This window comes from Balaenoptera ricei, chromosome 8 (genome assembly GCF_028023285.1).
Source record: "Balaenoptera ricei isolate mBalRic1 chromosome 8, mBalRic1.hap2, whole genome shotgun sequence".
Lineage (NCBI taxonomy): Eukaryota > Metazoa > Chordata > Mammalia > Artiodactyla > Balaenopteridae > Balaenoptera > Balaenoptera ricei.
Genome location: NC_082646.1, coordinates 109869150 through 109881846, shown reverse-complemented (window position 1 = coordinate 109881846; position 12697 = coordinate 109869150).

Sequence of the window (12697 nt, the reverse complement as noted above, 5' to 3'; positions counted from 1 at the left end):
TTCCCCAGCGTGGGTCACGCCCAGGCCACAGTCACTCTGGCTGCCCCGGCATGAGCGACAACGGGTCAACAGGTGATCCCAGTACCTGACGGCCGATGCCGTGGGCACTGCCGCTGGGCTCCGTCCTTGAGCTTGGTTAGCAGTCGAATCCTCGGCCCCCAGAGGAAGAAGTTGTATGGCCCATGTTACAGATGAGGAAACTGAGGCGGGAGGGGCTTCGTGGCTTCCCACGGGGACACACCAAGTAAGGGTCAGAGCTGGGGAGAGTTCGTGTTTACTGGGAAGCAGAGTTAAGAGCTGCGGAAGGATGACCAAATTAGGACGCCATCCATCTGCAGCTGCTAATGGAATGATGGATCCAGCAAGGATGGTCAGAGGCTGTGGAAACCACTCGGGGAAGAGTAGAGTGAGGGAGGCGGCTGGCCTCAGGGGAGGGTGGGCCTTGCTGGGGTCCCAGCTCCATCCCTCAGGGCAGTGGGACCAGGCAGGGAAGCAGGAGGCTGGATGTTGAGAAGGAATTAGCGTTCCTTCTGTTGGATGTGATACTGCGTCGAGTGGTGCATAAAAACATCTTCATATTTAGGAGTGAAATGATACGATATTTGGGATTTGCTTTAGAATATTCCAGAAGAGAAGACCAAAAAGAGAGTGCTGGGACTGAATAAACAAAAACAGCAGAGTGGTGACAGCTGCTGAACCTGGGAGATGGGAACTTGAGGGTTTGTTACACTCGTCTCTCTATTGCTGTGTGTGGTTTTAAATTTCTGTAGTAAAAACGTAGCATGAGAAAAGAAAGAGAATAGATGGAGGTCCAGAGGGTGGCTTGGATGGACGAGAGAGAGCGTCCAGGGCCTGGACGGTGCGAAGACACACAGAGATGAGAGCCTGTGGCAGAGGGGCAACGCTGTCCCCAGGCCCACGAGCCACCTAAGGGCCAGGCAGCACCCACAGCCCATCCGGGTGCCCTATGAGTGGGGCAGAGCCATGTCTGCCCGGATGCCCCCGGGGAGGATGGCTCCTACGCGGTGAGAACTCAGGTCTCCAGGGTCAGCTTCGGGGTAAAGCCAGGCACTGTCCCCCAGCCCACTCACCTTGGCCTCCGAGCCCACCCCCTGTCATGCTGCCCAGGAGGGACACGGTGGGCAGACCTGACAGCCCTTTGCAAGGCAGCCCATGCGCTAGGACGCCTCCCAGTGGGTGGGACGGGTGCCCTTCCCTCATTTATAACTCAAGCCCCGCTTCCCACTCCTCAGAGGTAGGTGAGCTTTCTCTGGCGGGTTCCAAGGACAGGCAGAGGGGAAATAAAACAGGGGAAGGAAGGCGAGTCAAATTCAGCTCAAGATTCACCTCCCACCCGAGAGAATTGAAACACGGGTCCACACAAAAACTTGCACATGGATGTTCATAGCGGCAAGCTTCATACGAGCCACGCTCCATATGTGTAATTCATAAATCCATAATGCATACTCATTGTAGCCAAAGAGCAGAAACAACCCAATGTCCATCAACAGATGAGTGGATAAATTGTGGTTCCTCCACACTGTGGAATATTACTCAGCCATAAAAAAGGAATGGCGCTCTGACACAGGCCATGGCATGGATGAGCCTTGAAGATGGTGTGCTCAGTAAATGAGGCCAGACACAAAAGGCCACACATTGTATGATGCCATGTATATGAAATGTCCAGAACAGGCAATTCCATCAAGGCAGAAAGCAGAGGAAGGGGGGGATTGTTACTGGGCAGGGGTTTCTTTTGGGGGTGATGAAAATGTTCTGAAATTGGATGGTGGTAGTTGCACGGCTCTGTGAATTAACTAAAAGCTACTAAACTGTATGCTTTTAGGGATGAATTTTATGGTATGTGAATTATAGCTCAGTTTTTTACAAAAACAAGCCCTGTGTGAACAGGTGCCCAGGAAGCCCACCCTGGTGCTGGGGTCTGGCGGTCACAGGAATGAGACCCTGCCCCCTTATCCGGAATACAACCCGGCTCCTGCCACGCTGAGGGCCTGCCTGACCCGTCCCGGTGACTTTATCATCTTAGCCTCCTCTCTCCTCCCCTCCCACCATCCATCATCCCGCTGGTCAAACACACCCAGTACATTTCTGACCAAGAGCTTTTCACTCGCTGTTTTCTCAGCCCGGAACTCACTTCTCCCTGATCTCGGTATAATTGGCTCATCGCAGCATTAAGATCTCAGCGCAGATCCCGTGCCAGGGAGGCCTGCCCCGCCGTGCACTCGACAGCAGCGCCGCCCGCCCCGAGCTCTCCTGTACCACCTGGCAGCACTCAGCGTCTTCTTGTTTCTTTGCTCATTTATTGCCTGGAGCTTGTCCACAGCTGGATTCCCAGCACCCAGCATGGTCCCTGGAGGCCAGCGGGTGCTTCATAAATGTATATTGATGAATGAATGAACATTGAAAGTATTGATATTCAGTATACGATATGGTCATTATTGAATATTGATTCACATTGAAGGGGTGCTTTTTTTTCTTTTTTTTTTTTTTTCTTTTTTTTGGCTTGTGGGATCTTAGTTCCTTGACCAGGGATCGAACCCAGGCCCTCGGCAGTGAAAGCACAGAGTCCTAACCACTGGACCGCCATGGAATTCCCAAAGGGATGACTCTTTATCCTGGAGAAGACTTGGTTACATTCAGGACTCCCATTTCCTGAAGAAGAAGACAGCCCTGAGAGGAAGATTTTTCAACAACCTTATTACAAGTCAAACGGGATCAAATCCCTTCTCTCTTTCCATGTAGTCCTCAAGGTTAAGGGCGCCCCCAGGGGGATTTTGGCCCCATGTGATTTGTGACAAGTGGGATCCCCAGGGCACGATCAGAAAAACCATCTTCTGTTCTCCTCTGGCTCTTCAGCATTTACTTAGAGGGGTCAGTTCTTCCCCAGCTTTGGATGAAAACTTGGCCAGGCCCCACGACTTGCCTGGTCAAACGACAAAGTCCCGATTCAGAAAGGAGATGGCAGGTCCCACGTCACAGACCTGGTGGGCAGTCAGGGACTCGGGCGTGGACCCCTCTTGGGCTGTGGGCTTCCGCCCTCAGGCCTCCCCGCCTCCTGCCTCCTTCTTCGTGGTAATTCTCCTTTCAGAGCAGTGGGAGGGAGGGGCTTCTGGAACGTTCTGGCTGGATGGGCACCACCATTGATGGACTCGCCCTCTCTGGGCCTGACCCCTCCTCTGGGGGATGCTCACCTGACTTCTTCAGAGGCTGCCTTTGGGACCGTGGCAGGTGGTCCATCTGCTTGGCAGACACTGCAATTCTGGCAACACGCAGGTGCTGACTGTCCTACGAGGCGAGCCAGTGCCACCACGAGGAAATGGCGGCACAGAGAGTTAGTAACTCGCCAAGGTCCCCCTGGGGTGCGTGTCAACTGGGTGGGCTGGCTCCTGACGGCCTCCCTCACCCCCAGGGGCCCGCGTCTGGGGCTCCCACGTGCCATGCTGACAGGCACCCCCATCCCAACACGCAGGACCCCCTTCTGGAGCAGAGCCGGCCTCTGGGCTTCCCAGGTGAGAGGCAGGGGCTCTGGCTGGGGTCACTGCCCATCAGCAGTTCACCTCAAAGAAATCCTCTTCACCATCTCCCCCAACCCCCGCCTCCCCAGCAAATCTGCCACCTTCCCCGGACCCTCATCTCTGCTGCACCATCTCTTGAAGCCTCTGTCGAAACTTCCTGTTACACATAAAGGAACAAACCGAGGTGACACAACAGCCGTGGCTGACCCGGGCCTTAAACCATCTTGGGGTTCCCACTCCAGAGGCCCCTACTGGGAGGAGCTTCAGAGATCCAGAAGTTTCCATGCAGACGCTCTGCTCGTGCTGGCCCTGCAGGGTGAGCCTCATGGTGTTCCCAGCTTCTGGAGGCACCAGCACCTCTGGACCCCAGAGCTGCCACCCGGAGACCCTCCCAAAGCCCGGTGGCCCCTGTGCCCTGGGCGACCTTCCTCTGGGGAGGCCAGGCGGGATGAACTGTTGGCCGCCGGTACTTCCCCTGTCTCCCCGCCCTCCTGTGGGACCGGGAAGCCAGAGGAGCTTCCTGGGGAGGCCCGTTAGCCCGCAGGCTCTGGCTCCCGCAGGGACAGGCCGAATGCAGCTGGTCTCTCTCGCTCGGGGCCACCACCGTCTCCCGAGGGCCATGCTTCCCGTAGATGGACTGGGCGTCTCTCCTCCTCCTCCGAGGCAGCATCTGGGGCAGATCCGGGGCACAGGCCCCTCTGAGCTCAGCAAGCCTCAGCAGCCCGTGCGAGCGGCCAGGCCTGCAGCCGGAGCAGTGCAGGGGCCAGGCCCGGGAAGCTGCCCAGGCCTCCAGGACCCGGGTCCTTCTCCAGGAGCGGACGGCGCAGGCAGGCCAGGGGAGGGGCCGCGGCTTCAAGTCCAAGGTCAGACACGGCTGCCACACGGCAAGTGCGCCCTTAGCAAGGCCGCTCCCGCTTGGCAGCCCCGCCTTCCGGGCCCAGGGGTCAGCCCAGACCCGAGGCCTGAACGGTTCTAAGTCTCCTCTTTTGTGGGAGAGACAGGTGGGAAAGCGGCCAGCAGGGCCGGTGAGTTTCTCCCCCCTGCAGGGCCGGCGGTGCAGCGAGCCCCTGACGGGAACAGCCCCGCCCTGGGTGCCTGCGCTGCGCTGTCTGTCGTCTGTCGGGCCCCCAGCAGGCCCCCCCAGGTCAAGGCGAGCACAGACGGTCCTCTCAGTGCCCTGAGCGTGCTGGGGACACCAGGGACCCTAGTGGCCTGGGCTCCCCCCTTGGTTGGACAGACAGCGATTGGAGACCCCGGACCACCAGGTGCCCGGCTCTGCCATCCAGGGGTGAGCGTCCAGGCTGAGAAGTGCTCTCGGGGAGCTGAGGCTTGCTGGCCCCCCGTCCCCCGATGTCCCTGCCCCACCTGATGACTGTGGTGCAAAGGACCTGCGAGGCCCTGTCGGCAAATGTGGAGGGGCCTCCAGGGGGTTAGAGGCAGGTCGCGACTCCAGGGTGGGCACTGGGCCGGGCGGGGGCACACGTGCTGGTGTCCAAGCCAAAGCGGGGGCTCAGCAGGGGAGGAGGGGCCTGGACACAGCAAAGGGGCGGGAGGAGAGCAGGCGACAGCTACCCAGAGGGACTCTCCCAGGGGATGCTGCATGTCCTGCTTTCAGAGCCATCCTCTGGTCCCTTATCCCTCCTGCGTCTTTAGAGGACAGATCCCCTCACACTGTCCTCCACACACATTTATAGGAGGAAACCAATCCGGTGGAGCTTTCAGGGTCTGTCCTTAGAAAGAGAAGAGCACACGGCCTGAGGCCACTGCCTCAGCCCCCCAGCAGCCCCCTCAGCCTGGAGCAGAATCTCTCCACTGACTCTGCGGGCAGAGAGGTGGGAGGAGGTGGGAGCCCTCGGGACAGGGAAGGGGCCTCGGTCAGGTCCCATCCCCCAACCCCGCCCAGGCCTGGCACAGAGGAGGCCTCGGTGACCAGTGCAAGAATAAACAGTACATGGGGGGAAGGGGAAGCTGGGACAAAGTGAGAGAGTGGGACGGACATATATACACTACCAAACGTAAAATAGATAGCTAGTGGGAAGCAGCCGCATAGCACAGGGAGATCAGCTCGGTGCTTTGTGACCACCTAGAGGGGTGGGATAGGGAGGGTGGGAGGGAGACGCAAGAGGGAAGAGATATGGGGATGTATGTATATGTATAGCTGATTCACTTTGTTATACAGCAGAAACTAACACTCCTTTGTAAAGCAATTATACTCCAATAAAGATGTTAAAAAAAAAAGAATAAACAGTATGATCAGTAATATGAATAGCAGTAATAAGCAATACCACCCATTCCATCATTGGTACAGAAAGAAGTGATATTTGTGAAATAAAGTAGCGGCCGCCATCAGCGGGGGTTCCGCGTGCTGGGGCCGCACCCACAGCCTTCACGCGTGAGCCGGGTCCTCAGGGGACTCTGCCGCAGAGTCTGGGCTCCGAGGATGGAGCTGAGACCTGTAAATGGGTGTGATGACACTGACCTTGGCCGGCGCGGCAGGTCAGGAGAACAAGTGTACGTGGTGCTCCCGGCCCCAGGCTGCTGGGCGCATCCCAGGTCGCAGCCAGGCCCCATGGACCCTGAGCTTTGCCACCCCGGGTCTCTGAGCCTCCCATGCAGGGCACCTCAGGGGCCAGCGGGTCAGACCAGGAGGGCAGTTGGCAAAAGGAGTAAAGGAAGTCCTGGGTGGAGGAACGCTCTGGCCCATCAGAGTGCGGGCAAATGTCAGGGACGGGGACGTCACCGGCCATCAATTACGCAGCAGATGTTTGTGGAGACCCCTCCCCAGGCCCAGAGCTGTGCTCAGGGTGAGCCCTGGGGTCTGGCAGGTAGCAAGCCCCGCTGTAACTGCAGAGGGGCCGTGCTGACCCGAGGGCGCACTCGGGCACCTGGGAGAGGTCAGGAAGCTCACTGGGTCATCGCTGAGTGTGTTGTGTATCTATGATGGGGTGCAAGGTGCCAGGCCCAGGAATCCCAGCTGCGGAGGGGCAGTGCCCATCACGTCCCCCGGGGGCCCATCGTAGTGAGCACTCGCGAGCAGCCACTCTGCCCTTCCATGCTGGCTGCTGCAGGGCCCGGAGCTGGGCACTCAGGGGCTCCAAAGGGGCAGCACCCTGTAGGGTGGAGGCCGGGCCTGCTCTGGGCACTGACGGCCAAGCCCGGGGGCTGGGAACCTTGCCCCGAGCTTGGCCACCCTCACATCCAGCAACAGAAAGGAGCCCTGGCCTGCCCCAAAGCCGGGAGCACGTAATCTGAATTAGGCGTGAGGGAAAGTGACCTAGCGTGGCCAGCGACAGCTCCAAAGAAGGGCAGGTGGTATAACGAGATGACATCCGGTCACCGCATGGCCAAGCTGGAGGTCCCCCACCCTGGCCTCTTCCCTGCGTGGGAGCCCTGAGCGGTGGGGCTCGGACACAGGCGGCAGGGGAGTAGGCGGGACCCTGCGGCCCAGGGGCCCCAGCTCCGGAGGCAGAGGGTGCACTTCTGTCCTCCTCATGTGCAGGGATGGCGGACGCCCTACTCCCTGGCAGCAGCTCCAGGAGCAGCGGCCCGGGCGCTGCCAGCCCCAGGGAGGCGCCCACCCACACGGCGCTGTCGGTGCTGCACGCGCTGGTCCTATTCACCTGCGTGGGCGGCATTGCGGGCAACGGCCTGGTGGTCCGGCTGCTGGGCTCCCGCTGGCGGAGGGGCACCGTGGGCATCTACATCCTTCACCTGGCCGCGGCCGACCTCCTCTTCCTCCTCTGCTCGGCGCCCCTGATCATCCCGAACGCCAGCTCCTGGGCGGCCCGCGTGCACCACCTGCGCTGCCTGGCGGAGAGGAGCACCAAGCACCTCGCCCACACGGCGGGCCCGAGCCTGCTGACAGCCCCCGGCGCCCAGCCCGGCCTCTGCGGCCTCGTCCCCACCTGGTGCCGGGTCCACTGGCGGCCGCGCCTTTGGGGCCTGCTGGGCACCACGCTCTGGCTGCTGGCCCTCCTGCTGACCGCGCTGGCCCTGTACTTCCACGAAGAGGCCAGGCCTCGCCACCTGCAGCCGGGCCCCGCGGTGGACACCGTCTTCCACTCCTTCACGCCGGCCAGCTTCAGGCCCGTCGTGGCCCTGTCCAGCATGGCCCTCTGCCTCCAGGCGCAGAGAAGCTCCCGGCCACGGCAGCGGCGGCCCACGCAGCTGTACGTGGCCATCCTGGTGGCGCCTTTGTGCTCCGCATCTGCGCCCTGCCCCTCGGCATCTCCGGGTTCCTCCTCTGCTGGCTGGACCTGCCCCAGAAGACGAAGATTCTGTTCAACCACTTCGCCCGCCTCTCCCTGTCCGTGAGCAGCAGCAATCGGGGAAGGGTTGTGGGGGGAGCACTGGCTCTGGCTTTGAGCCTCGGCTCCACCACTACCTCCCTGGGCGCCTTTTGTCCTCTCTGAGCTGTGTTCTCATCTGTAAAATGGGGACAACCACCTCCCTCCGCTACCAGGCTGCTGTACAGAAGAGATGTCCTGCATCCGTCTACCAGTGGGCGCTGAGAAGTGTTATCCCTAAGGTGGAGCCCTGGGCCTTCTGGTGAGGTGGCCTGTGCTGCATTAGAGCTGTATGGACACAGCCCGGCCCTGCCTGACCCATCCCAGGCCCCGTCCGTCCTGTGCCCGGGTCCGCCAAGGGTCAGGTAAAAGATGTCAACCCCCGAGGGGACTCACAGGATCTCAGAGGACGAGTTTTCATCCCAAATAAAGCCAGGACTTATTTGGCTCTTACATCACCTATGCCTTATTTTCCGGGGCAGGGTTGTACCCCATCCTTGACTCAGGAGCTCCACTTCAGACTTGCAGAGCCCAGGGCACACTCACTCCAGAGACAGCCAGGGGCAGTAAACAGGGCAGTGAGGATGACCAAGGGGGCTGGATGACAAGGGACAAAGGCAGTGATGACCAGGAAAGGCCAGGGTGACCAGGGGAGGCCAGGGTGACCAGGGGAGGCCAGGATAACCAGGGGAGGCCAGGGTGACCAGGGAAGCCAGGGTGACCAGGGGAGGCCAGGGTGACCAGGGGAGGCCAGGATAACCAGGGGAGGCCAGGGTGACCAGGGAAGCCAGGGTGACCAGGGGAGGCCAGGATGAACAGGGGAGGCCACGGTGACCAGGGGAGGCCAGGATGAACAGGGGAGGCCAGGATGAACAGGGGAGGCCAGGATGAACAGGGGAGGCCACGGTGACCAGGGGAGGCCAGGGTGACCAGGGGAGGCCAGGATGAACAGGGAAGCCAGGGTGACCAGGGGAGGCCAGGATGACAGGGGGCCGTGAGGGTGACGCTCTCCGTCCCGGCCAGGCAGCCTCCACTCCAGTCGGCTCCAGCCCACTCTGTTGCCGAGGCCCCCTGGCCCCCAGAGGCTCCTCTCAGTTGCCTTTTGCCAAGGGGAACATTTGCCTTTTCCAGACCTGGCTCACTGCAGTCTGACTCAGGGAGGACACGGAAAAGGGAAACGCAGAGGGACGAAGAGAACTGGCCAGTCACCTCCCCAAGCCTTCCTCCCTCCCCAGACTCCTGCCCTTTCAAGCAGCGATACCGGGGTGCAGGGAGGGAAGCCCACTTCAGAGAGCCCCAAAACACCCGCAATGGGGATGTATAAGCCCGATGCGGCATCTCCCGCACCTCCAAAGAGGTGCACGGGCCCCCTCACAGTGACCCCCTCGCAGAGTGTCCGGACCTCCAAGAGTGACCCAAGGCAGCCTCTCCACCTGGCCAGGCTATTCTGCCCGGAAACAAAACGCGGTAACCAGGGAGGGAGCCGAATCAGGACCCTGAGCAAGCCCTGTCCCAGGCCCGCCCACCAGGCCCTGCCCCGCCAAGCCCCGCCCCACCAGGTCCCCGGGATAAGCTCCTCCCCAAGCCCCGCCTTGCCCCCTACAAGCCCTGCCCTAGGCCCCAGGACCAGGCCCCGTCCAAACAAGCCCCACCCAGATAAGCCCCGCCCCACCAGGTCCCACCTAAATAAGTTCCTCCCAAGTCCCACCCTTCCCCGGACAAACCCCGCCTCCAGGCCCCTCCCAGCCTCAAGCCCCGCCCTCCACCCCCTGTAAAGATCTCCCTAGCAAGAGTCCCACACTGGTGAGGAAGGGGTGGGCCTGGCTGGGGCGGAAGGGGGCATGTAGTAGGGGCCCTGGAGCTCAGAAGCCTCCCACTAGAGCCCCTGCCCAAACCGAGGAGCCACCTCATGCAAACCGCCTCCAGTGGTCACAGCCCCACCATGGCTCCTGCGGACCCTGAGCCTCTAGTCCCAGGGGTGCCTGAGACCAGCCTCCTCCTGCCCCAGCCTGGTCAGGGGAGGCCGTGTGCCGGTGAGGCCCCCCTGCATTAAGACCCACTCAAAATGTGATTGGTAACCTGTCAGCACTTGCACGCAGGCAGCCCTCACTGGGGGCCGTGCCCAGTCCCAGGCACCGTGCAGACGAGCCCCTTCAGTCCCCCACAGCACTGGCAGGGCGTCCTATTCGCACCTCCTTCTACAGGTGAGGTGGCTGAGGTGGTGAAACACTGAGGGGCTTGTCACCAAGCCAGGAGGCAGCAGAAATGGACTCTGAGGCCAGGCATTCAGCTCCAGAGTCTGTGAGCTCCACCCACGTGCCTTTTGAAGGTCAGCACGCTTCATACCCTTCAGCAAACCCAGAGCCCAGCACGAAGTTGCACTGGTAAACAGACAATTGGATGTACCCTTAGTGCTCTCCGTCCTAAAACAAACCAACCTCCGGGTTGCATCCAGTGACACCAGACAAGACCGAGAGCAGTGACGAGGCTCATTCTGACAACTGGAGAAAAAGTGCAGCTACACACTGGTCAGGGAGACCCCCCAGCTCCCTGGGCAGAAGGTTGGAGGATTCTTTACTGGGTGTGTTAGTTTCCTGTTGCAGCTGTAACAAATTTAGCATTTTAAAACAACACAAATTCGGACTAATATCTCTGAGTGGACTTGGAACTACTTTTTTTTTTTTTCTTTTAATTAGGAAAACACAGCTCTTTGTAGGGATACTTTAGTCTGTTGTTGCCTGAAAAGTCACTAAAGCGTGATGCTACAGAGAGCTTCTGGCCGGCGAAGCATGCATTTTGAATGAAATGAGACTTATTAGCTAAATCACAGCCGATGCTTCACTTCTTAACCTTGTTCAGCAAATAACATTTTCTCAGGGTCTTAGGGTCCTATTTTCCATGTTTCTCTCTTAGTTGTATCAGAACCAGATCTTCAATATTTTAAACTTGGTGACACATTTACATATGCTAAAAAATGAAAGTGGAATGCAATCCCTACGATGGTATAAAAATGAAATATTTCTTTAATCATTTGAGTAACCACTTTAAGCTATTGGTTCTAAAAGCTGAATAAAAAATGAAATATAGGGACTTCCCTGGCAGTCCACTGGTTAAGACTCTGTGCTTCCACTGCAGGCGGCACGGGTTCAATCCCTGGTCGGGGAACTAAGATCCCACATGCTGCGCAGCGCGGTCCAAAAGAAAAAAAGAAAGAAGAAAAGAAAAGAAATTTCCACTTGAAATAAATAAATAAATACAGACCCATCATCCTGCAGTTTGCGAGGTCTGAAGTCTAAAATGGGTCAGCAGGACTGCATTCCTGCTGGAGGCTCTAGAGGAGAATCCGTTTTCCTTGGCTTCCAGTTTCTAGAGGCTGCCTGCTTTCCTTGGCTGGTGGCCACTTCCTCCATCTTCAAAGCCAGAAGCATAACATCTTCAAATCACTCTCTCTCAGCTTCCATCACCACATCACCTTTTCTGTCTCTCACATGCCTGCCTCCCAGATCTTCCAAGGACTAACTGGGCTCGCCCAGACAATCCAGCATAATCTCCCCATCTCAAGACCCTTAACTTAGTCACATCTATAAAGCCCTTTTTGCCATACAAGTTCACATATGCACAAGTCCAGGACATCAGGACATGAACATCTTTGGGGGACCATTATTCTGTCTACTGCACAGTGGAAAATGGCCTGTCCGAGAGTCAAGACTGGGACTTCCCTGGTGGCGCAGTGGTTAAGAATCCACCTGCCAATGCAGGGGACACAGGTTCGAGCCCTGGTCCGGGAAGATCCCACATGCCGCGGAGCAACTAAGCCCGTGCACCGCAGCTAATGAGCCTGCCTTCTAGAGCCCGTGAGCCACAACTACTGAAGCCCATGCGCCTAGAGCCTGTGCTCTGCAACAAGAGAAGCCACCGCAATGAGAAGCCTGCACACCGCAAGGAAAAGTAGCCCCCACTCGCCGCAACTAGAGAAAGCCTGCACACAGCAATGAAGACCATCAATTCAAATGTGAAGCTAGATAAAGAAAGGTACTCAAAAATAAAAAATCTGCCTACCATTCACTCTTTCTCAGAAAGTCACTAATAGCACAAACCAAGAAAGAGGAGTGTTTCAGTTTTGTCAGAGTATTTGGGGATGAATTCATAAAAGCTCATAGAAAATTAAGCAAATGGAAAAAAAACCAAGGCAATTAATAACTCTATGAAAAGCGAAGAGTTGTGTGAGAAAGGAAATAATATCAGAGTTCATCATACTTCTCTCCTCTATTCTGATTTGTCCTCCTAGAGGAGCCCATTTAGTCCCATGGTCTTAAATACATTATAGACCAGTGAAACCCTTCTCTCCCATTGTATCCCATTACCCACCTCCCTCTTGAGAGTCAAACTTTCATATCAACCTGTCTTCATAACACCTCCCCTTGGGTGTCTAATAGGCTCTACAAACTTAGCACATCAACAGCAGAGTCCTTGCAGTCCTGGGACCCAGCAGAGCCCTGGGTCCTGGGCTCTTCTCCCAGTCTGCTCCATCTCAGGAATTCTAACCCCATCCACCAGCTGCCTAAGCCAAAAACCCAGGAGGTGTCTTAACCTCTCTTTTCAACCCCTCATCTCCCACATCCTTTCAGCAATCCTGTAAGTTTAAACCCAAAATATAACCAGGTCTCTCCATCAAACCCTCACTTTCTTCTTGCCTCTGCCTCTGCTCCTGCAATCCATTCTTGACCAGTCAGGTCTCAGTGGGTCTCAGAGTAAAATGCAAGCTCCCTTCCACAGCCTCTGAGGTCTTGCCCCACCTGGCCACCCGCCCATCACTCTCTGCCCCACTCACACTCACCTTCCACTGGCTCCTCAACAGTGTCCATCTCGTGCCCATCT